The sequence below is a fragment of the Tachyglossus aculeatus genome, chromosome 24 (genome assembly GCF_015852505.1).
Source record: "Tachyglossus aculeatus isolate mTacAcu1 chromosome 24, mTacAcu1.pri, whole genome shotgun sequence".
In the NCBI taxonomy this organism is placed as follows: Eukaryota; Metazoa; Chordata; class Mammalia; order Monotremata; family Tachyglossidae; genus Tachyglossus; species Tachyglossus aculeatus.
Window position 1 is genome coordinate 8,344,026 of NC_052089.1, and position 23,201 is coordinate 8,367,226.

The window sequence follows — 23,201 nt, forward strand, 5'->3', positions numbered from 1 at the left end:
TCACCTGCTTTTTTTTTTTTAAGGAATGTTCAGACCTTGAAATATCTTGAAGTAGTAATGATTTTGTATTATAGTACAATATATCTTACATATATTATAAAATCAATATTGTCCAGTGGATAGAGCACGGACCTATGTTCTAATCCCAGCTCTCCTACTTGTCTGTTGTGTGATCCTGGGCAACTCATTTCACTTCTCTGTGCCTCAGTTCCCTTATCTGTAAAATGGGGATGAAGATTGTGAGCCCCATGTGGGACAGGGACTGTGTTCAACCTGATTAGCTTGTATCTAGCTACCCCAGCGCTTGGAACAGTGCTTGACACAGAGTAAGCACTTAACCAATGCCATTGTTATAATTATTATAGCCTAACTGGCTAGACTTGACACAAAAATGGAAGCTGGCAGGGGCTGATTAAAATTGAAAGCTGTGATAATGGCAGACTCCTCTGTATCCCAGAGAAAAATGTGTCTCTATCGGTTGTGAGAATGTTTAGCAGTATTAAAGCACAACTAACTTCCCCTACTTACACATCAGGATCATAAACGATAACACATATTAATTACAACCTTTAATGCAGGCTCCAATCCTTTGATTAAAGACATGTTTAGCCTACTGAAGCTGGGTTTGCTTTAAATTCCAATTAACCTTTTGTCTCTACTGTGCTACTTAGGTAGAGGGTATTATTATACCTGGATGATAAATTTCGTTTCTTATCTTTTAATTCTTCATTTAAACAAACTTCATTTAAGCAACTTGGAGTCAGTGAACTTGTAGGACCTGGCTTGAGTCATTAAATTAGAGCTCATTCTCTTTCTTTTAAAAATACCTTTTCCATCTGGAGAAGACTTAAAATTGAAAGGGACTCTGGTTGGGAGAGTAAAGAAGTCTGCATTGTCCAAGAGCTATGTGATAACCTGACATGGTTTAGTGGAAAGAGCCCAGGCCTGGGAGCCAGAGGACCTGGGTTCTAATTCCTGGCACCACCATTTTCTTGCTGTGTGACTTTGGACTAGTCACTTAACTTCTCTGGGCTTCCATTTTCTTTATCTGAAAATTGGGGATTCAATGCCTGTTCACTCTTCTAGTTGGTCTGCGAGCCCCATGAAGGATAAGGACTGAGTCAGACATTATCTTGTATTTACCCAGAGTTTAGTACAGTACACACAGTAATTGCTTAACAAAGACTATTATTATCATTATGATGTCCACTCCAAGCCAAGTCAAGCACAATGTCTTTGGAGTGCTTTCTCAATCTAATGCAGACAGAAATTTGGAATGTGGGGAGGTGGGAAAACAAGGATAACTGAGGTTTTAAGATGAGGAGAATGGACACAAATCCAGCTATGCTTTCCAGAACCTTGTGCCTTCCAGGTTTTGAAGTTGCCCATTGAGGGCAGTGTACTAGACACCTAGCTTTAATCTCTTCTTCCTGAAAACCAATGTGAGAATCCATGGGAGGCAGCATGGTCTAGGGGACAATGCAAGGACCTGAGAGAAGACAGCTGAAACCTGGGATATTGGCTGCTTTGGGTCCACACTTTGTCAACCACCAAATTCCCAGCTCATACTTGAAATCTACCTACAATCAATCCATCAATAGTATTTATTGAGTGCTTACTGCGTGCAGAGCACTGTACTAAGCGCTTGGGAAGTACAAGTTGGCAACATATAGAGGCGGTCCCTACCCAACAGTGGTGAGTGCACACAAGCACACCACACACACACACACACACACACTACTAGAAATTAGTCACTAGAAATTAGAAATCAAAACTCAGAGTTTATTATTGTTAACAATAATAATAATAATTTCTGAATAGGGTCCAAGGAAGGTCTTCCTGAGACTTTTTGACACCTGAGATTAGTCCAGACCATGTTCACTGACCAATGTGGCTACATCTAGATCTGTCTAGCCTTGGGCATGAAGGCAGTTGAATGTTACTGGCTTCATTGCATTCTCCTTGTTCTCATCTAACAGATCGGACAGGAATGGATATCCAAGATGAATTCTGGACCATCCTCCTAGGCCCAAACTACCCTAAGGTAAGTGGCAGACAGCTGAAACCCGGGATATTGGCTGTTTTGGTTCCACACTTTGTCAACCACCAAATTCCCAGCTCATATTTGAAATCTACCTGCAAGGGGTGAGTGCACATACACACACACACACACACACTACTAGAAATTATTTACTAGAAATTAGAAATCAAAACTCAGAGTTTAGACATCAAAAATTGCATGTAATCAAAAGTTCACCTACATGTCAGAAATCAGAAGCCAATCATTAACTATTGTAAATCAAGCTTCCGCAATAATAGCAGCCCAGATTCTTGGCAAATAGCACTAGCCTGCGAGTACCAGCATCATTTTTTATTCATTTATTCTTGATTTTTAATTCTCTGAGAGGTTATGAGAAATCAAAAGATGGAACTCCAAGGCACGGGGGTTTGTGTTGATGATAGTGGATCTGCAAAGTCCTTCAGTCTGATCAGTTAAAGAGGGTTTCATCGGAGATTGGAATCACTCTGAAGCACCGTAAAAGAGAACTGCTGAAATAATATGGGAAGAGTGGGTCAGGATTACTTCTGCTCAGTTGTAGAGCTTGATCACGAGGAAATATTTGGAAACTCAGTGATGAATTAGCGGTCCAGATGAACAATCGTCAGTTCAGGATTTGGGAAAAACTCCATGGAACTGATGAGTTTCAAACTACCTGTGGAAAATTTTGCCGTGCTCCTTGAGAGCTGCCAAGTCGTTGTAGCCAGTAGTATAAAACTCAACTTTAAATTTGCTTAGGCAATTAGAGAAGGCTTCATGAGGTTCCCGTCAGTAATGATGAAATACCACAGTATTAAATTACATCTTAATAGGATTTAATCCTCAACTATTAAATCTGAATGTTTTAATCCATCGTGCCTTAGCACACCAACGCACAGGATACTCAGAATGACTGGTGTGATTTTTTAATGGAGGAGCAGCGTGGCCTAATGGAAAATGTTCAGTCCTGGGAGTTAGAGGACCTGGGTTCAAATCCTGACTCCACCACTTGCCTGCTATGTGACTTGGGGCAAATTCACTTCTCTGTGTCTCATTTTCCTCATTTGTAAAATGGGGATTCAATACCTGTTCTCCCTCCTACTAAGCCTGTGAGCCGCATATGAGAGAGGGGCTGGAACCAACCTGTTTATTTTGTTTATTTGTCAGTGCTTAGTACAGAGCTTGGCACAAAGTAAGAACTTAACAAATACCACATATTATTATTAGAGCTTCAATGTCCTTCCACTAGAGGTATGACAACACAACTGTTTATGAGCTTATTGCAGCAAAATCACTGTTCATTGCCTGCTCAGGGAAATATTGGTCCTGGCTAAATCTTCATTTCCTCTTCTCCTGCTCCCTCCAGCACTTGGATTTGCACTTCTGAGTCACTCCTTCCTCAGCCTCACAGCACTTTTTGTACAAATTATTTATTTAATAATAATAATAATAATGATAGCATTTGTTAAACGCTTACTATGTGCCAAGCACTGCTATGAGTGCTGGGGAGGATACAAGGTGATCAGGTTGTCTCACGTGGGGCTCACAGTCTTAATCCCCATTTTACAGACAAGGTAACTGAGTCACAGAGAAGTTAAGTGACTTGCCCAAAGTCACACAGCTGACAATTGCTGGAGCCGGGATTTGAACCCATGACCTCTGACTCCAAAGCCCGGGCTCTTTCCATTGATCCATGCTGCTTCTTGAGTATGCTGCTTCTGTACTAAACGCTTGGGAAGTACATCTATTAAAAGGAATAAGGAAGGGGTGAAAGGACAAAAACTAGGAAACAAAGTTCTAAGGAAAGGGATATGGGGCAGGAGAACTCTGCCTCAGTTGAATTATGTGGTCAGGTTTCTGACTGGACAATGGGAAATTCAGTTTGGCCTAGTGGAATTGGCCTTGGGTTCTAATCCTGCTTCTAGCACTTGTCTGTTGCCCGACTTTGAGCAAGTCACTTAACTTCCACTGTGTTTCAGCTTCCTCATCTGTTAAACTATTAACAGGTCATTCAATTCAATTTACAAGTAGCACTGAGGAGGAAGCAAACAAGAAAGGGAGTAATCCTTCAGTACAAAAAAAAATAATAAATTAAGGTCAAATTTCAGAATCAGATTCCAAGACTGTAGCTCCTTGGAATTGTGGGGATATTTCAGCGGGTCAATATTCAGGAAAATGGTCTTTCATGACTGTTCATTTTATGAAACATTTTCAAATCTTACTTAGGAGTTACATTAATCTCCAACCTTATTCCTGTCCGATTTGTTTGTAGTGCATTTTGTACGGAGCTTGGCACATAATGAGTGCTTAACAAATACCTTTATTATTATTTGAAAAGAGAACTTCCTGGCAAACGAATTAATTTCCAAGGCAATTTGAGGAATACTTTTCTCTGGAGATGTTTAAAATCAGGCGAGGCAGGACTCTATAATAATGATAATAATGATGGTATTTGTTAAGCGCTTACTATGTTCCAAGCATCGTTCTAAGCGATTTATCCATGAGAAGCAGCGTGGCTTCATGAAAAGATCACAGGCCTGCGAATCAGAAGCCCTGGGTTCTAAACTGGGCTCCACTACTTGCTTGGAGAATGACTTTGGGTAAGTCACTTAACTTCTCCGTGCCTCTGTTTCTCACCTGTAAAAATGGGGATTCAATAGTTCTCCCTCCTCACTAGACTTTAAGCCTCATATGGGACAGGGTCTGTATCTGACCTGATTATCTTGAATCTCCCCCAGTGCTTAGCACCCTGCTTGGAACATAGCGCTTAACAACTATCATTATTATACCTGCAATCTCTCTTGGCCTCTCCAAGTCCTGGCATTTTATGGTTCAGACAAGAAATGCTATGGATGTGAGCTCTAGGACAAAGCTGATAGTTGTGGACCCTTGGGGAAAAGTACAAACCTCTGCACCTAAAAGATGGGATTAATTCTTGCCACGGATCATTTGTAAACGACTATGAGCGCCTCGTTTGAAAGGGCTGGAGCTGTCCAGGAAACCTAAACACAATTCACGTTTTGCTTTCCAGAGACGGAAGGCGGAGAGTAAAACCTGTCAGCTGCTGCAGGGAGAAAGCTCGTTAGAGGAACAGAAGGCTAATGATGTGGAAAGAGGCTCTGGGCAGGCTTGGCAAAGCAGGGGGATTATAAATAAATAATTTGAAGGGCTATGTTTCTTGTCAAATTAAACCTATTTTCGAAACTCTCCTGAGACGGGACAGAGAGTGGAGGGAATTTGACAGACATGGATAAAATCTGCTGTGCGATCTTGAAAAATGAAAAGTTGGTGTGGATGGCAAAGCACCTGCCAGGGACAAAAATGGAACATTTATTTGGTCATTTTCTGGAAAGGGAACATTTCTGTAATGGGAGAATGTCATTTGACATTCGTCTGAGAGCCAGAAAAAAGGCATGGATTGTGTCTAACCTGATTAGCTTGTATCTACCCCAGTGCTTAATATAGTGTCTGGCACACAGTAAGTGCTCAACAAATAACATTAAAAAAAAAAAGGAAGCCATCATGGAGACAAAATAGAGACAACAAGGGATGGGATGGAAGATAGGCTGCAGAGTTTGATCTCCAGAAAATGGAGCACTTCAGTCAAGCAGTTTGGCCTAGTAGAAACACCAGCATGGTCTAGTAAAAAGGACGTAGCCCTGGGGGTCAGAAGACATGGGTTCTAATCCCAGTTCTGCCTTGTGTCTGCTTATTACCTTAATAATAATGGAATTTATGAAGCACTTTTTATGTGCCAAGCACTGTTCTAAGCGCTGGGGCGAATAGAAGGTGATCAGGTTGTCCCACAGGGGGCTCACAGTCTTAATCCCCATTTTACAGATGAGGTAACTGAGGCCCAGAGAAGTTAAGTGACTTGCCCAAAGTCGCACAGCTGACAATTGGCAGAGCCAGGATTTGAACCCCTGACCTCTGACTCCAAAGCCCGTGCTCTTTCCACTGAGCCACGCTGCTTCTTGTACCTTGTATCTATGCCAGCATTTAGAAGAGTGCTTGGAACTTGGTAAGCTCTTACCAAATATAGTTATTATTATTATTATTATTATTATTATCGTCATCATTATTATTATTATTATTAGCATAGGCCTGTGGACATAAGCCACTGTTTAGTACATAATGGATCTCTCCACCGGATGGCCTTGAGACTTCTCCAGGTACTTGCTGCCCCACCATCTCAGGTGCCAGGGACTGAATAATAACAAAAATAATAATGATAATAATTATCATCATCATCCTGGTATTTGATAAGTACTTTCTATGTCAGGCACTGTATTAAGCGCTGGGATCGATACAGTTCATCAGGTCCCACGTGGGGTGCACTGACTAAGTAGGAGGGAGAACAGGTATTGAATCCCCTTTTTAAAGTTGAGGAAACTGAGGTACAGAGAAGTGTAGTGGCTTGCCCAAGGTCACCGAGCAGACAAGTGGCAAAGCCAGGATTAGAACCAGGTCCTGTGACTCTCAGGCCTGTGGGGTTTTTTCCGCTAAGCCACCCTGCTTCCCACCGCTGATTCTATTATCTGTGGCTGCTTCGTGTTGGGAAGGTGAAGAAAGAAACTTTCGGCTTTTCTATTAGTCCTCAAATAACTCCTTAATCTTTATGGAAGATGGAAAATTTAATAACTCAGAAGCTTTCTAGCCGGTGGAGTAGAGATGAAAGCGATAGAAGGGAACATATTAGTATTTCATCTCCACTCTCCAATGGAAAAGCTGCTGTTGGCAGATCCTAAGCATTGTCTGGTTCAATGGCCTAGTTTTTCGTGCATCAGGGGCCTGAGTTTCAGCTAGTTCTCTGGAGAAATCGCTGCTCTTGGGACACGCTTCTGGAGGTTAATAGACTTATCACTGTCTGGCTCTACTTGACTGGCTTGTTTCTCCTCTCCCCGACAAGCTCTTGTGTGGAATCCATGTGTCTCTCTGACCGCTTTGCCGCAGACGGGATTGAATACCGGGGCTACTCACTGTCATGGCCGATGGGGTCCAGGACACAATGGGCCAGTGGTTATTGACCGACCTTGATACCAATAGTAGCCTTTCTCCTTCTAGTTAATCCAGGGGTGTTGGGCTACTTGTCTTCTTTCCGCAATCTGGATAGAATATGCCGTGGGACACAAGGAACCAGCATGACTTAGTGGCAAGAGCCTGGGCTTCGGCGTCAGAGATCGTGGGTTCTATTCCCGGCTCCGCCGTTTGTCAGCTGTGTGACTTTGGGCAAGTCACTTAATTTCTCTGTGCCTCAGTTACTGCATCTGTAAAATAAGGATTAAGATGGGCAAGTCACTTAATTTCACTGTACCTCAGTTACCACATCTGTAAAATGGGGATTAAGACTGTGAGCCCCACGTGGGACAACCTGATAACCTTGTATCTACCGCAGTGTTAGAACAGTGCTTGATACATAGTATGCCCTTTTACTATTATGATTATCTATTATTCATTATCTTCCCCCAGTGCACATCTGTGATGGTATAACACGATCTGCAAGTTGGCCCAAGTGGATTCTGGTTAGGAAGAATCACCTGGACACATGCACATGACACTGGGAAAGCATCATGGCCTAATGGAAAGAGTACTGACCTGGGAATCAGAGGATCTGGGTTCTAATTCTATCTCTGCCTTTGTCTGCTGTGTGACCTTGGACAAGTCACTTCAGTTTTTTGTGCCTCAGTTACCTCATCTGTAAAATGGGGATTAAGAATGTGAGACAGGGACTGTGTCCAACCTGATTAGCCTGTGTCTACCCCAGCACATAGTGGCCTTCCCCAATTAAGGCCTCTTTTCCCTGGCTTGCTCTCCCTTCTGTGTCAGAGCACTGTTCTAAGAACTTAGGAAAGTACCAATAACAGAGTAGGTAGACATGTTCCCTGCCCACAAGGAGCTTACAGTCTAGAGGGTAGAAAGTAAGCGAGGAGGCTGATACAGTAGTCTAGAGAGGATATGGCAATAGGTTGGACCAGCATGATAGCAGTTTGGATGGAGCTGAAGATGTAGGTTCTGTAGATGCTGTGAAGATAGAACTGATAGGATGTGGTCATTGGCTGTGGATCGAAAAAGACTAGTCAAGAATAATGCTATCGTTGCAGATTTGTGAGGCAGGAAGGGCATAAGTGTTGTCTACAATGATGGGAAAGTTGTAGGGAGGAGGGAGTTTGGGAGGGAAGATGAGGAGCTGTCTTATAGACATGTTGAGCTTGAAATGTTGGTGAGACATCCAAGTAGAGAGGGGGAGGCAGGAGGAAGCATGAGATTGAAAAGGAAGTGTCAGTCCATCAATTGTATTAATTGAGCTTTTACTGTGTGCTGAGCATTGTACTAAGCACTTGGGAGAGGGCAATATAAGACTAACAGTTACATTCACTGCCCACAATGATCCTACAGTCTAGAGGGGAGACAGACATTGATATAAATAAATAAATTACAGATAATTAAGTGGTATGTACATAAGAGGTCAGTTGCTTGATAGGTACTAAATAGTTACCTAATAAAGACCATTACTACTACTTTGGCTACTACTTCAATGACAGCTACTGCTCATTCATTCAATCATATTTATTGAGTGCTTACTGTATGCAGAGCACTGAACTAAGCGCTTGGAAAATACAACTCTACTATGACGAGGAAGAAAGCTTCATGTTCTGAGGCTCTAGACTCTGAGCTCTTTCTAAGCAGGAATGTGTCAGTTTGTTGATATATTGTACTCTCCCAAGTCCTTAGTACAGTGCTTTGCACACGGTAAGCGCTCAATAAATGCAGTTGAATGACTGAACGAATGAGGCCTAAATTGCCTCGGCTTAACTGAAAGGGCAAAGGTGAAATGTTCTGCTGGTTCTGGGTATCTTATTGGCAATTTCATGGACTGTGCATTGAGCCAGAAAATGTCGGTAGGCGTTTCACATTCATCTGCACGACTGCCCGAAGATTCCATCTACTGCAGGGAACGCTAATGAATATGCAGCCCATTCTGTATGGGTCAACAGCGCTCAGATTTTCTGGACTGATAGAAGCAGCTCAACTAAATCATTCACTGAAGCACCAGACTGCAAGCCAAGTGGAGCTGGTTCAAGGCCAGTACCTTTGACCGGGGAAAACGACCTGTTGCCGATGTGTTGGAAATCTGGGACGTTTAACCTAGAGGAATTTTTCAGGAGAACTTATTGCCTCTCTAGCCAAAAAGCTGCCACACTGATCCAAGCATTATCCTTTTTTTAATGGTATATGTTGAGCACTTACTATGCAACAGGGATTGTACTAAGCTCTGGGATAGATACCAGCAAATTAGGTTGGACACAGTCCCCGTCCCACATGGGGCTCACAGTCTTAATCTCCATCTTACAGATGAGGTAACTAAGGCATGGAGAAGTTGAGTGACTTGCCCAAGGTCACACAGCAGACAAGTGGTAGGGTCAGGATTAGAATCTAGGTCCTTCGGACTCCCAGGTTGGTGCTCTCTCCACTAGGCCACTCCTATCCTGCCTGACTGCTGCATCAGCCTCCTCGCTTACCTCTCTGACTCCTGTCTCGCCTCACTCCATTCCACACTTCCCTCAGCTCCACGGATTGTAAGTTCTCTAAGGGCAGGTATTGTATCTATTTTACTTTTCTTACTTTACCAAGTGTGCACTTCACAATCCACTCCTCTAACACCAACCTCTATCCAGCGCTTAGTATAGTGCCCGGCACACAGTAAGCACTTAACAAATACCATTATTATCCCTCTAGACAGTAAGCTCTTTGTGGGCAAGGAATATGTCTGTTTATTGTCGTACTGTACTCTCCCAGGTGTTTAATACAGTGCTTTGCACATAGTAAGTGCTCAATAAATACAATTGAATGAATGAATAAACCTACTGTCTGGACCTCGATCTCATCTGTCCAGCAACTGACCCCTTAGCCATGTCCTCCCTCTCAGCTGGAACTCCCTCCCCTTCATTTAAGTCTCTTAACTTTTCTGTGCCTCAGTTTTCTCAGCTGTAAAATAGAGATTTAAAACGTGGTCTCCCTCCCCCTTAGGCTATGAATCTCAGCACTTGGCATACAGTAAATGCTTACACAGAGATTTCAATTATCATTATGTGCAGTGAACCAATTTCCCGCCATTTCCAAGTTGACTCTATAAGGGTGAATATAAAAAGAACTGGAGTAAAATGTTAATGTGATTGAATTTTGTTGGGATTTTTCAGTATTCAATTTTTAGGTTTTAGTTGAAGTCTGCATTCATTCATTCTTTCATTCACTCGTATTTATTGAGTCCCCTGCTGGGTGCAGAGCACTTGGAGTCTACTGCGTGGCTCAGTGGAAAAAGCCCGGGCTTTGGAGTCAGAGGTCATGGGTTCGAATCCCGGCTCCGCCACATGTCTGCTGTGTGACCTTGGGCAAGTCACTTCACTTCTCTGGGCCTCGGTTACCTCATTTGTAAAATGAGGATTAAGACTGTGAGCCCCACGTGGGACAACCTGATCACCTTGCATCCCCTCCCAGCGCTTAGAACAGTGCTTTGCACATAGTAAGCACTTAACAAATGCCATCATCATCATTACTGGATGTTTGGAAGAATGCTTACTGTGAATAATAATAAAGTCCCTCTAGACTGTAAATTCCTTGTGGGCAAGGAACATGTCAAGCATCCCTGAATGTGTTTTCTCTCCTCTCTTTCCTCTCTCTTCCTCACTGCTCTCTCCTCCCCCCCCCCATCTTTCTCATCACCTCTCCCCTCACTTTTCCTCTCTCCCCTTTCTCCATTTTTCTCTCTCCTCTCTTTTTTCTCCTCTCTTCTTTCTCCTATCCTTTCGCCTCTCTCTTCTCTCCCCCTCCTCTCTTCCCTCTTTCTCTCTCCTCTGTCCCTTCTTCTCTCCTCTCTCTCCTCTCCCCTCTCCTCTCTTTTCATGCTTGCTCTCTCCCTTCTCTCCAATCTTTTCCCCTCTCCCCTCTCTCTCCTCTCCTCTCTCACTTCCCTCTCCATTTTCTCTCTCCTCTCCTTCTTCAACTCTCCTCTCCCCTCTCTTCTCCTTTTCCCTCTCTCTTCTCTCCCATCTCTCCTCTTCCTCCTCTCCTTTCATCTCTCTCCATTTTTCTCTTTCCTCTTTTCTCTCTCCCTTAGTTTCTCTTTCCCTCTTGCCCCATTTCCTCCTCTCCTTTCTCTCTCCCCTCCCCAGTTCTTTAGCACTAAATCCCTCTAATCTCCTTCCTCCATTTTCCCAACTCTGTAGCATTAGGTGAGTTTTCTATTCCATCATAATCACATTTGTCAGGTTGTAAAACCACTGTTCCTTCCAAAATGGCCCCCGAGAGGGTCAGACCTCTGTTTAGAGGGGAGCTTGCAAGTTAGGGGAATTTCAAGCTTGGCAGTGCCATGCTGATTGGTATTGTTCTGAGCAGATGAGGCAAATATTCCTGTAGCAATGATCACCCATCACTTGCTCCTTTCATTTTGCTTTATTTTCAAAAGCCCTCTGGATATCTATCAAGCCTGCAGAGTGTAAATTGGTTAGCTTCATTTAACAGTATATGCCCCGCCACAAAGCCGTTCACGCCAGGACCCTTGCAATTTCACAATCTTCATATTTGAATCGTCACTTCCATTTTCAAACTTTTAGCAAGTTTCTTGATGGTTGAAGGCTCACATTTGATATTCCACGGGAATGGGGAAATGAAAGCATGGGGCAGAGAGAACACAGAGTTCTTGTTTCACAAACCCAGGGCTTCAGATTCCTCATCTGTAAAGTTAATCCCAATCCCTCCTACTTAGACTGTGAACATCCAGGTGGGACAAGGACTTTGTCTGAACTAATTATCTTGTTATCTGTCCCAGTGCTTAGTAGAGTGTTTAGCATATTGTAAGTGCCTAACATAAGCTATTATAATTATACCACCAGGATAAGATCCACTGGACTGTCAACTCCTTGAGGGTGGGAATCATATCTAACAACTCCATTGTATTCTCCAAAACAATTAGTACAGTGCTCTGCACACAATAAACCCTCAATAAATACCATTAATTGATTGAGTGAGTATAATGATAATGATGATGATGGTATTTGTTATGCACTTACTATGTGCCAGCCACTCAAGACTGTCACTCCTAGACTGTCATGTTATTGCCTTGTCTGCTTGATCTCACAGGGGGATTTGAAGTCTCTTTCTCTTCCCTGGCTTGGACAGTCAGCTGTGATCAGACAGGAGAATTAAATTATAGGAAGCGAAGGTGGTATGGATTGGTTGAAAACATTACTTTTCCCTGGGCGTGGATCTTAACCTCTAGAGAATTGACATTTCTCCCTGCTGTTTTCGCTGAAGTCAAGAGAGGCATTTTGGGTACCTATTAAAAGAAATCAAGTATGCTGATTACTGATCTGTTTGAGGGAGGAATTTGTGCCTCTGTGTGTGTGTGTGTGTGTGTGTGTGTGTGCGCGCGCGCGCGTGTGTGTGTGTGTGTGTGTGTGTGAAAGAGAGAGAAAGAGAGAGAGACTGTGTATATCTGTGGGAGAGTGTATGTATGTGAATGTGTGTGGGCATATGTTTATGTAGGATATAGACTATAAGCTCATTGTGGGCAGGGAAAGTATCTACTAACTCTGCTGTATTGTACATGCCCAACTGCTTAGTAAAGTGCTCTGCATGCAATAAGTGCCCAATAAGTACCACTGATGATGATGATGATGATAGTGTACATTCACTCCTTTTTCGTCTTTAATGTGATAGTGGTTCAGTCTGAAATAGCCCGCAAGGAATAGGAATAAACAACACGGAACCTAAAATCAATCAATCAGAGGTATTTATTGAGTTCTTACTGTGTGCAGAGCACTGTGTAAGTGCTGGGGGGAGTAATAATAAATGTGAACAGTGCTTTGCACATAGTAAGCGCTTAACAAATGTCATCATTATTATTATCCTGTGGTATTTGTTAAGCACTTACTATGTGCCAGGCTCTGTACTAAGCACAAGGGTAGATACAAGTTTACCAGGTTGGACACGGTCTCTGCCCTAAATGGGGCTCACAGTCTCAATCCCAGTTTTACAGATGAGGTAACTGAGGCACAGAGAAGTGAAGTGACTCACCCAAGGTCACGCAGCAGACAAGTGGTGGAGCCAGGATTAGAACCCATGAACTTCTGACTCCCAGGTCGATGCTCTGTCCGCTAAGCCATGCTACTTCTCAATACAATAGAGTTGGTAGACAAAATACCTGCCCTCAAGGAGCTAACAGTCAAGAAAAAACAAACAACCCCACCCTTTGCAAAAAAACCAAACTTTTCTTGTTGGTGTTGCTCCCCTCCCAGCTCCAAACATGTCCTCAGCTTGGGAGTCAGAGGACCTGGGTTTTAATCCCAGTTCTGCCCTTCCCCTGCTGTGTGACCTTGGATAAGTTACTTCACTTCTGTGCTCCTCAGTTTCCTCATCTGCAAAAATGGGGATTCAGTGCCTGCTCTTCTGTCCGCTTAGTTGGTGAGCCCCATATGGGACAAGGACTGTGTCCAATGTGGTAATCTTGTATTTACTCTGGTGCTAGTACAGTTCTTAGATTAAGTGCTTAATAAAGACCACAATTATTGTCTTTATTTCTGCTTGCACATGAGTTTGCTGCAGACAGCATGAGGTCCCGTTGGTCAGAAACTCCACCAGAGCATAGCCAGAAATACCAAAAAGGAATATTTGGTACAACAAACATTGTTATTCAGCTCATGAAACCAATGATTTGACAAGCTAGTGGATAGAAACCTATTCTGAGACTCAGAATCCCATGAATTCTCCCTTGCCTCTTGCCTCTGTTCCTTCTCACTCCCTTGCTTACAATCCCCTGTTGATTCCCCATTCTTTTCCCTTGCCGACAATGGCTAAAATGGTATTGCTGTGTCATGCAGAAAATTAAATTCCTAATCCTCCAAAGGATAGATTCATATTTGGTGGGAAATGAAAATGTATAAGGTGATGTGTAAATATCAGTGGCACAGTGAGAACATAGGCGAGTAATACAGCAGCCAGCCAGAACTGTAGGAAAAGCATCCTTAGCCAAGGAATCATGGTTCTCTCCCACATCCCGGTGGGCCTTTTTGGAGGTGGGAGAAGGGAAGCCTTATCTCTTGGAACTAACAGTATCATGGGGATGTGTGTGGATTCAGGAATATTGAGTGTGGAAGTTGGGAAATAGATGAATTAGAGTTTATTTCTGAGCCAGCACCACTGTATTCCTTGACAGATCCATGCAGGGATGTTTAAAGTCTTCGGACTCTTCTCGATTTTGTCCTTCTGGTTCGGCATTTTTTGGCATTTCTCTCCACCCTGACACCCAGCTCCTCGGCAGGGCTGCCAGGCTGAAATGAGGATTAGGGTGATGACCTGTATCTTGCCAAATTATTATTTTTTTATTATGGTATTCGTTAAGTGCCAGGCACTGTACTAAGCGCTGGGGTAGATATTCATACATTCATTCAATCATATTTATTGCATGCTTACTTTGTACAGAGCACTGAACTAAGCACTTAGGGAGAGTAGACTATAACAATAAACAGGCACATTCCCTGCCCACAACGAGTTTACAGCCCAGAGGCGAGACAGGCATTAATATAAATAAATAAATAAATAAATATATATATATATGTATATATATATATTTATATATATACTGTGGGGCTGGGGGTGGTGGTGATACAAGATAATCAGGTTGGACACAGTTGGTTCACAGTTTTAATCACCATTTTACCAGTGAGGGAACTGAGGCACAGTGAAGTGAAGTGACTTGCCCAAGGTCACTTCATAGCGGACAAGTGGCAGAGCCAGGATTAGAAGGCAGATTGTTTGACTCCCAGGCCGGTGTTCTTTTCACTAGGCCATGTTTCTTCTCATTCATTCAGTCATATTTATTGGGCGCTTACTATGTGCAGAGCACAGTACTAAGCGCTTGGAAAGTACAAGTTGGCAACGTATAGAGATGGTCCCTACCCAACACAGGCTCACAGTCTAGTTCTTCTCTTGAACTGATAATAATAATAATACCTGGTATTTGTAAACCATTTCCTATGTGCCAGGCATTGTACATAGAACACTCCACTTGTCTGCTGTGTGACCTTGGGCAAGTCACTTCTCTGGGCCTCAGTTATATCATCTGTAAAATGGGGATTAAGACTATGAGCCCTGTGTGGGACAGAGACTGTATCCAACCCAATTATCTTGTATCTACCTCAGTGCTTAGTAAAGTGCCTGGCACATAGTAAGCACCTAACAAATACCTCAACTATTATTATTATTTTTGTTATTACCTGAAGGAAAAGATGACAATCATGATGTCATACGCATTGTGCTAAGCAGAACTTGATGATGTCATGAGAGTCATTTGGGAGCAATAGGTAACATTTTACCCTACCAATCCATCAATCAATGGAGTTGATTGAGTGCTTACTTTGTGCAGAGCACTATTCTACGGACTTGCGAGAGTACAATACAATAGAATAGGTAGACATAATCCTTGTCCACAAGGAGCTTACAGACAAGGGGAAAAAGAGATTAAAATAAATTATAGATGGATATGTATGTAAGTGCTGCGGGGCTGGGGAAGAGATAAATATCAAGGTTACTTAAAGCGGTACATTCCCAAGTGCATGAACAACTCAGAAGGGAGGGCTTAAAACAAAGAATTGAGGGTTTAGTCAATCCATATTTATTGAGCATTTACTGTGTGCAGAGCACTGCCCTAAGCACTTGGACGAGTACAATATAACAGACACATTCCCAGCCCACAATGAGTTTACAGTCTGGGGGCGGAGGCAGACATTAATATAAATAAATAAATTCCAGATATGTACATAAGTGCTGAGAGGCTGAGAGGGGGGAATGAATGAAGGGAACAAGTCAGGGTGATGCAGGAAGGAGAGGGAGATGAGGAAAGGAGGGCTAAGTCAGGGAAGGCCTCTTGGAGATGTGCCTTCAGTAAGACTTTGAAACGGGGGAGAGTAATTGTCTGTCAGATTTGAGGAGGAAAGTCCCCTCGGAGGAGATGATTGAGTAGCTCAGCATAGTGCTCTGCACTTGGTAAATTTTCAGTAAATACCTCTGATAGAAATATATATATAATAACAATAATAATAATGATGGCATTTATTAAGTGCTTGCTATGTGCAAATCACTGTTCTAAGCGCTGGGGAAGTTACAAAGTGATCAGGTTGTCCCATGGGTGGCTCACAGTCTTAATCCCCATTTTACAGATGAGGGGACTGAGGCCCAGGGAAGTTAAGTGACTTGCCCAAAGTCACACAACTGACAACTGGCGGAGCCGGGATTGGCACCCATAACCTCTGACTCCTAAGCCCGCACTCTTTCCACTGAGCCACGCTACATGTATTATATATTAATTTATATGTACAGTAGGGGTTTGAAGGTGGGGAGAGTGGTGGTCTGTTGGATATGAGTGAGGAGAGCATTTTTAATTATTTTTTTAAATGATATTTGTGCTTTGTACTTGGATAGTGTGTTGAGGAGAAGGGGGTGGTCCACAGTGTCGAAGGCAGCTGAGAGGTCGAGGAGGATTAGGATACATGGGGCTCACAGTCTTAATCCCCATTTTATAGGTGAGGTAAGTGAGGCCCAGAGAAGTGAAGTAACTTTTCCAAGGTCAAGCAGCAGACAAGCGGCGGCGCCGGCATTATTCATTGATTCATTCAATCATATTTATTGAGTGCTTACTGTGTGCAGAGCACTGTACTAAGTGCGTGGGAAGTACAAGTTGGCAACATATAGAGACGGTCCCTACCGAACAACGGGCTCACAGTCTAGAAGGGGGAGACAGACAGCAAAACAAAACATATTAACAAAATAAAATAAATAGAATAAATATGTACAAGTAAAATAAATAGAGTAATAAATATGTACAAACATATATACAGGAACCCAGGTCCTTCTGACTCCCAGGGCCCTGCTCTATCCATTAGGCCACACTGCTTCTAGGCCATGAGGAGGATGTGGGCAAAGGGTTGGCACTGGGATAGGTGAGACTGAGTGAGTAATTTGGTGTTAGAAGAGCAAAATGTGCCGGTTGGTTTGGAGCAGATCAAGGGGATAAGGGAGGAGGCTTATCTCTACAGCAGGAGACAAAACTTCTTTCACTGTCTCATTTTCCTGCTAAGGATTTAGTGAATAAAAACATGCAATTTTATTAGAAATTCTGCTACCAGAGACACTTAGGAATGAATTATTTTAATTTTATCTAGCATATGCCATTCAAATATCATAAGTCACTTTGCCGATTTGAATAATGCAGTTACGGAATGATATATAGAAACAGAATTAAATGCTAATTAACAGGTGAGGTTCGAGGTGAATGCCAAATCAAATGCTAATATGTTGGCTGTCGGAATGTGTAAGAAACTGAGAAGCCCCTTTGGAAAATTTCAATCTTGAATACTTTCCCTTTAGCCCAGGTGATTAGCATTGCCTTCTTCGAGCTGCCTATGATATTCTTGTCCAAAAACTTAATAAATTCCCACCAAGCTGAATCTGTGAAACTGTAAGCTCTTAGGTCAGCCGGAAAAAAAAGTAAAATCCCAGGAAATGAAATCATCTAGGGGCCGTCACCTGTCAAAGTTTTATTAAAAGAAATGTTAGCCTGTCACCAAAATAAACTTGGTATGTGTTGTGTGACTCATTGCTCATTTTCTGGCTGTTGGAGGTGCTGTTGATTTTCTCTGAAACAGGAGGGAGCAGAAAGGCAATAGGCACGAATCTAAGACATTGAGAATCTATGCCAGTTGTAGTGAACAAGCTAACTTCTCTTGTCATCTTATTTCACAGGGATTTTTTCTAAGCTATTGTTACAGGGAAGGCTATAGAATGCCCGAGATTTGATTAAGTCAGGCAAAGTCTCTATCTTTTTGAGCATTAGTGGCCACAGGCTCTATTTCCATGGTTCTCTTCAGGGTGTTAGAAATTAGAAATGAGAGCTATGGAATAGATAAGCCAGTCCAGGCTGCTCTGTGCCGGGATTACACTTTGGGGGTGGGTTTTTAAGCATCTGTTCAGTTCAGACCAAGGCGGCGTATTTGCAGTTCAGAGGAATGCAGGGCGCCCCTTCTCCGGCTCGAAACACTGCTTCCAGAAGGGAAACCAAAGTCGATTAAGCAGTTATTTTCTTTGTTTGCTTGTTTGGAAGAAAATCTAAAGCCCAAACTGGAGGAAAATGTGAAGGAACCTGGTTAGCCTTGTCTCTGGGAGGCTCAGAGATGAGATTCCCCAGGTCAATAGCCGTACATCCTCGCCCCATGAAGAACCTTCTGTGGAAAGGGACTTTCATCCCAGTGGTTTGGAAGAGCATAGACAATTCCGCGTGTAAGGTGCTGTGAAATAGCTGAACTAGTTTTGTAGTGTGAGATAGGCAGACTGAAATTCTCGAATTTCACTTTTTCCCTCCAGCTCGTTTCTTTGTCATTAATTTTGTTTCAGTCATCAGACGTGTGTGCCAGTCAGGCAGTTAGTACAGTGCTCTGCACACAGTAAGCACTCAGTAAATATGATTGAATGAATGAATGACTATAGTTTTACTTTAATATGAGACTATGAGGCCAAAAAACAGTATGGCCTAGTCTGCAGTACACAGGCCTGAGAGTCGGAGGACATAAATTTTAATCCCAGCCCTGCCACTTGCCTGCTGGGTGACCTTGTGCGAGTTGCTTCACTTCTCTGTACCTCAGTTTCCACATCTGTAAAATGGGGATTCAATACATATTTTTATGGTATTTGTTAAGCGCTTATTATGTGTCAAACACTGTTCCAAGTGCTGGTTTGATACAAGATCATCAGGCTGGACACAATCCCTGTCCCACATGGGCCTCCGAGCCTCGGTAGCAGGGAGAACAGGTATTGAATCCTCAATTTGCAGGTGAGGAAACTGAAGCACAAGAAGATAAACGAACTTGTCCAAGGTCATATGATAGGCAAGTGGTTGGGTCAGAATTAGAACCCAGGTCCTCTGTCTCCTAGGCTTTATCCACTAGGCCACACTACCTCCTGACAGGAGACCAAGTGATTAGCATGTACAGGTAAATTGGCTTCTGTTCTCTGATCTGGCCTTTGTGAGGCTCGAGGCCACACTGAGAGAAGCTTAATAATAATAGTAATAATAATGGCATTTATTGAGCGCTTACTGTGTGCAAAGCACTGTTCTAAGCTTAGTCTTGGTGGCTTGCTAGGGTGCGAGAGGGGCTACCTTCAAGAGGTCATTCCTACATAATAATGATAATCATCATCATATTTGTTAATCCCTATGTGCCATGCATTGTACTCAGCAATGGGGTAGATAGTAGATAATCAGGTAGGACACAGTCCCTGTCCCACAAGAGGCTCAAAGTCTAAGGAGGAAACAGATATAGAATCCCCATTTGACTCTTGAAACCACAGCACAGAGAACTTAAATGACTTGCCCAAGGTCACCCAGCAGGCAAGTGGCAGAACCAGGGTTGGAACCCAGATCTCCTGACCCCCAGTCCCACGCTCTTCCCACTAGGTACTTACCACATTGTGTGCTTAGCCACATAACAGAGGGAGAGTCATAGTTGGATAAATCCTCAAACTAGGAAGACATTTTTAGCGAGTTGCCCTACACTACAACTTACTATTGCACTTTCCCCCACCACCAGCCTCTCCACCCTCCCCCAAGTCAGAAAGAGGGTGTTGATTGGCTGGAGAAGTGGATTGATTGACAGCTGCTGCTCTAGGATGTCGCTGGCTCTATAGGGAACCACCAACCCTAATACGAGCGTGGTTGAGCTCCAGAAAGCATCCTGAACTAGCTTTGTGGGGAGACAATAGGTTAGGGTTTGGAAGTGTGGAAACCAACTCCTTACCAGCCTTATTCCATTTTGCTTTCAGTCCCTGTTTTGAATTAACCTACCTTCTTTTCCTAAATCACGCTTCAGCCACAGCCTTCCCCTGTCATCAATTTCAGCCATACCCTGTCCTCGGTTAGGAAAACTGGAGCCACACTTGGTTGGCTTCTGTTGTTGGGGTAAAGGAAGATCATCATCATCAATTGTATTTATTGAGCGCTTACTGTGTGCAGAGCACTGTACTAAGCGCTTAGGAAGTCCAAGTTGGCAACATATAGAGACAGTCCCTACCCAACAGTGGGCTCACAGTCTAAAAGGGAGTCACAGGGTTTCTGCTGCATAGGGATGGGATATGGACCTGGTAGTCACAAGCTTTCCTGCCATTTGTCTGCTGCATAGGTTTGGGGCACGGGCCTGGTAGTCATCATCATCAATCGTATTTATTGAGAACGTACTGTGTGCAGAGCACTGTACTAAGCACTTGGGAAGTACAAGTTGGCAACATATAGAGACAGTCCCTATCCAACAGTGGGCTCACAGTCTAAAATGTAGTCACAAGGTTTCTGCTGCATAGGGACGGGGCACGGGCCTGGGAGTCACAAGGTTTGCTGCCATTTGTCTGCTGCATGGGGTTAGGGCACGGGCCTGGCAGTCATCATCATCACTTGTATTTATTGAGCGCTTACTGTGTGCAGAGCACTGTACTAAGCGCTTGGGAAGTACAAGTTGGCAACATATAGAGATAGTTCCTACCCAACAGTGGGCTCACAGTCTAAAAGGTAGTCACAAGGTTTCTGCTGCATAGGGACGGGGCATGGGCCTGGGAGTCACAAGGTTTGCTACCATTTGTATGCTGCATAGGTTTGGGGCACGTGCCTGGTAGTCATCATCATCAATCGTATTTATTGAGCGCTTACTGTGTGCAGAGCACCGTACTAAGCACTTGGGAAGTACAAGTTGGCAACATATAGAGACAGTCCCTATCCAACAGTGGGCTCACAGTCTAAAATGTAGTCACAAGATTTCTGCTGCATAGGGACGGGGCACGGGCCTGGGAGTCACAAGGTTTGCTGCCATTTGTCTGCTGCATGGAGTTAGGGCACGGGCCTGGTAGTCATCATCATCAATCGTATTTATTGAGCGCTTACTATCTGCAGAGCACTGTACTAAGCACTTGGGAAGTACAAGTTGGCAACATATAGAGACAGTCCCTATCCAATAGAGGCTTCACAGTCTAAAAGGTAGTCACAAGGTTTCTACTGCGTAGGGACGGGGCATGGGCCTGGGAGTCACAAGGTTTGCTGCCATTTGCCTGCTGCATGGGGTTAGGGCACGGGCCTGGCAGTCATCATCATCAATTGAATTTATTGAGCGCTTACTGTGTGCAGAGCACTGTACTAAGCGCTTGGGAAGTACAAGTTGGCAACATATAGAGATAGTTCCTACCCAACAGTGGGCTCACAGTCTAAAAGGTAGTCACAAGGTTTCTGCTGCATAGGGACGGAGCATGGGCCTGGGAGTCACAAGGTTTGCTGCCATTTGTCTGCTGCATAGGTTTGGGGCACGGGCCTGGTAGTCATCATCATCAATCGTATTTATTGAGCGCTTACTGTGTGCAGAGCACTGTACTAAGCACTTGGGAAGTACAAGTTGGCAACATATAGAGACAGTCCCTATCCAACAGTGGGTTCACAGTCTAAAATGTAGTCACAAGGTTTCTGCTGCATAGGGACGGGGCATGGGCCTTGCAGTCACAAGATTTGCTGCCATTTGTCTGCTGCATAGGTTTGGGGCATGGGCCTGGTAGTCATCATCATCAAACGTATTTATAGAGCGCTTACTGTGTGCAGAGCACTGAACTAAGCGCTTGGGAAGTACAAGTTGGCAACATATAGAGATAGTTCCTACCCAACAGTGGGCTCACAGTCTAAAAGGTAGTCACAGGGTTTCTGCTGCATAGGGACGGGGCATGGGCCTGGGAGTCACAAGGTTTGCTACCATTTGTCTGCTGCATAGGTTTGGGGCACGTGCCTGGTAGTCATCATCATCAATCGTATTTATTGAGCGCTTACTGTGTGCAGAGCACCGTACTAAGCACTTGGGAAGTACAAGTTGGCAACATATAGAGACAGTCCCTATCCAACAGTGGGCTCACAGTCTAAAATGTAGTCACAAGATTTCTGCTGCATAGGGACGGGGCACGGGCCTGGGAGTCACAAGGTTTGCTGCCATTTGTCTGCTGCATGGGTTTGGGGCACGGGCCTGGTAGTCATCATCATCAATCGTATTTATTGAGCGCTTACTGTGTGCAGAGCACTGTACTAAGCACTTGGGAAGTACAAGTTGGCAACATATAGAGACAGTCCCTATCCAACAGTGGGTTCACAGTCTAAAATGTAGTCACAAGATTTCTGCTGCATAGGGACCGGGCACGGGCCTAGGAGTCACAAGGTTTGCTGCCATTTGTCTGCTGCATGGGGTTAGGGCACGGGCCTGGCAGTCATCAACATCAATTGTATTTATTGAGCGCTTACTGTGTGCAGAGCATTGTACTAAGCGCTTGGGAAGTACAAGTTGGCAACATATAGAGATAGTTCCTACCCACCAGTGGGCTCACAGTCTAAAAGGTAGTCACAAGGTTTCTGCTGCATAGGGACGGGGCATGGGCCTGGGAGTCACAAGGTTTGCTGCCATTTGTCTGCTGCATAGGTTTGGGGCACGGGCCTGGTAGTCATCATCATCAATCGAATTTATTGAGCGCTTACTGTGTGCAGAGCACTGTACTAAGCACTTGGGAAGTACAAGTTGGCAACATATAGCGACAGTCCCTATCCAACAGTGGGTTCACAGTCTAAAATGTAGTCACAAGGTTTCTGCTGCATAGGGACGGGGCACGGGCCTGGTAGTCATCATCATCAATCGTATTTATTGAGCGCTTACTATGTGCAGAGCACTGTACTAAGCACTTGGGAAGTACAAGTTGGCAACATATAGAGACAGTCCCTATCAAATAGTGGGTTCACAGTCTAAAATGTAGTCACAAGGTTTCTGCAGCATAGGGACGGGGCATGGGCATGGGAGTCACAAGATTTGCTGCCATTTGTCTGCTGCATAGGTTTGGGGCACGGGTCTGGTAGTCATCATCATCAATCGTATTTATTGAGTGCTTACTGTGTGCAGAGCACTGTACTAAGCGCTTGGGAAGTACGAGTTGGCAACATATAGAGACAGTCCATACCCAACAGTGGGCTCACAGTCTAAAAGGGAGTCACAAGGTTTCTGCTGCATAGGGACGGGGCATGGGCCTGGGAGTCACAAGGTTTACTGCCATTTGTCTG